The sequence below is a fragment of the Ursus americanus genome, chromosome 6 (assembly GCF_024610735.1).
Source record: "Ursus americanus isolate L20-20 chromosome 6, mUrsAme1.1.p, whole genome shotgun sequence".
Taxonomy (NCBI): domain Eukaryota; kingdom Metazoa; phylum Chordata; class Mammalia; order Carnivora; family Ursidae; genus Ursus; species Ursus americanus.
The window spans coordinates 60,759,587-60,762,590 of record NC_142132.1 but is presented as its reverse complement, the minus strand read 5'-3'; positions in this window follow the sequence as shown (position 1 = coordinate 60,762,590).

The following is a 3,004-nucleotide window of genomic DNA, read 5'->3' as shown; positions in this document are numbered from 1 at the left end:
GTTCTCAATGTTTGGTTTTATAGACCAGGAAAAGTCCCAAAACGTTTGGTGAACTAACAAATGCTGACAAATTTTCATTTTGTGGAGGAAGGCATGAAGATTAGTGGGTCTCCCAATGAGAGACTGGAAATGAACCGGCTGATGGTATAGAAGTGGCAGGTTAAAGGTAACTGTAAATCAATGGACGGATCCACAGATGAGAAAAGTACAAGACTTAAAGAACATTCTCTAGTTTCAAAGTTCATGCGTTAAGAAGATCTGAAAATGGTAATTCACGGACACCCTTAGCCAAGGTAACTAAAGCTTCGATGAGAGATGGCATCAGAGTTGTACTAACTAGACAGAATCTTTGCCCAGCTCCCTCCTTCCCACCAGATTCCCAGAGACAGGTTCACACTGCCCTTCCTGAGGGCTGAACCTTAACTGCCGGGGTCTGACGCCAAATATCTCATGGATGGGAAAATCCTGCTGAGGAATCCTGAGCTCGTTCAGCTCTAACCCGAGTTTTGGTTATTGGGCTTTCTTTGTGATCTGGCCTGCACCTTCTAAACCAGTTCATTATTCCTGTCTTAAAGGATTCCAGAAGCCTTCTCTTGGCTTCTTTCTTGGTAGTCCAAGAGGTTCCAGATGGGCATTACACCCTTAAATCTCAGTCCCTAAACTTAGGCTTTGACATCTATAGCTAGGCATACCCAGCACCAGCTCCCACCTCAGTGCAACAAGATTTGTTATTTGCTCCCCTTCCGACAGCTGGGAAAATCCACTAAGCTCTCCCCGAACTTCCTGCCAGCCATCCTCTCTACCTGGACCTAAAAGTATTGCCTATTACCAGGCTTTGCTGATGCTATAGTCCATCTACCTAAGAAGACTGGCTCCAGGAGCTGGCCAGCCCAGAGATTGTGTGCCCCGGTTTGCACACATCTACGCGTGGGTGTTTTTCTTGAGAGCCCATAGCACTCACTCCTCAGTTCCTAAGAGTTCCTTTAGTCTGAAAAGACAAAAACCAAAACAAAACCACTGCTGTAGAGCCATTTCCTGACTGAGAAATCTGAATTGTATATTCCAAGCTAGTGTTTATTCTTATTTTATAACAAAACCAGGCATGAATGAGGGGAAAGTATTAACCAAGGATTCTCAGTGTCTGGAGAAACCCAGATTTGAGTCTACTTTCCTTATTTCTTTTCTAGTTCACTTCTGGCCTATGCTCCACCTTCCGTCAAACTGCATTTATATTTCCTTCTGCTGATCACGAGACCCTCTGGCATCTCTGTTTTTAAACACGAGCATACAAAAAATAAAAAATAAAGAAAAATGAACAAGACGATACAGTGCCCGGCTCATTGTAAGCACTCAACAAAAATGTCAGCCATTAATCTTATTTCTCAATCATGTAGAGCCTCTTAGTTTGGGAAAGTGAAAATTCATGTTTTCATGGCAGTTCTGCCTGGAAAATGTTATCAATTCCTAGGCAAGTCACTTTTCCCAAGGAAAGGTAAACTCCTCCAGATGTGTCCTTAGTTTCCACAAGCCTGCGAGAGGCATGGGCCAAGGGGAAGGTGCAGACTGGCTTCGCAGCCGATGCTTGGGACCCCATGCCATGGGTGAGAAGGTGCAGGGGACGGCAGCCAAAGCCCGTCTGAGTAAATCCGTGAGGTTGGTGTGTAGAGTCTGTGGGAGACACTCCCTTTACCCTGGAAGTCTTCCTTCATATTTTCCTGTTGCCTCCCTCTCTCATCGTGATGACTGTTTGCTGAAGTATTCGCTGGTAAACAAGCAGCAGACAAAGGTGAGCTATGAGAATTCATCAGCACTCGCGAAGGGAACCTCAAGGTGCGTGCCGAGGTTTTCGCGGGTGTTCCAGTTGCTCCAGCAGCCGGCGCAGCTTGCGGAGGAGCAGCCCGCTGCCACCGTGTCCGGGATGCTGCGTGTCCCAGGCCTGGCACATGATCCCTGGCGCATCCCAACTTCACCTCTGGGAACGGACTCCACCGGCGGGTTTCCCCCTGTGTAGACTGCCGGGGTGGCGCTGGCTTCCCACCAGACGAGCCTTGGCTTCCCACCAGAGGAGCCTTGGCATGCTACTTGAGAAAGATCGAAGGCCTTAGACCTCAGATCTTAATCCTTCCACAAAGATCTCTGACCCACAGTCATTCAAAATGTGTGCATCTTGCGGTGAGAGCTCAGTAGAAGGAGCTCCCTCACAATCTGATTTTTTTCTAATTTTTTTACTCAATTTCCTTTTCTCTATTTATATATATTCTGCCAGGATAGCTCTCCCACTATTACCTCGAATTAAGTCTGTCAATGAAGTCTTTAAAGAGACAGTAAAACTGACAGGGTACAGAGGTGGTCCAGATAGTTCCTGCCATATGCGAAACCTCAACCTCAACTTGGAAATCTCAAAAAAATTATTGAGCAAGATGCCATCATGGGAATTCTAATCATGAAGCAATTCGTACTGATTTCTGGAAATATTTTAACCCCATGATGCAGTCACAAATCTAACCTATTAAGGGTTTTTTTGCATCTGATAACGACCGTGATATTTCATCCTGCCATCATTCAAAATGGAAGCTGTCCTTATTTCAATACGATAAAGTGAATCTAATTTAAATAGCAGGGCCTTTTGGAAAACAGAGACTCACCTCTCAATGCAAAGAACAAATATTTGCATTACCTATTTATATTAAAATATGCAGAAATTTCTCAAGCATTCAGCCAACTTATAAATTTTTATAACTTCTTTGAATTGTTAACATTTTTTTTAGCACACTGCATTATTTCAGCTTTGTGAAGGGCTCAATAACAATCTTTCTGGTCAGGAAAAAGGAAAGGACATTAGAATAAAGAATGCAGAATAAATAAAAACAAGACAGTACAGCCCGTACATCCAGTCACACAAAGACAACTTTCATGGTGAGCCACAGCAATGATAATAACACAATGCCCTTCATGTTGATTTCAGCAGGGAAAAGAATTTCTCTAGTTATTAAAGACTTTCCTG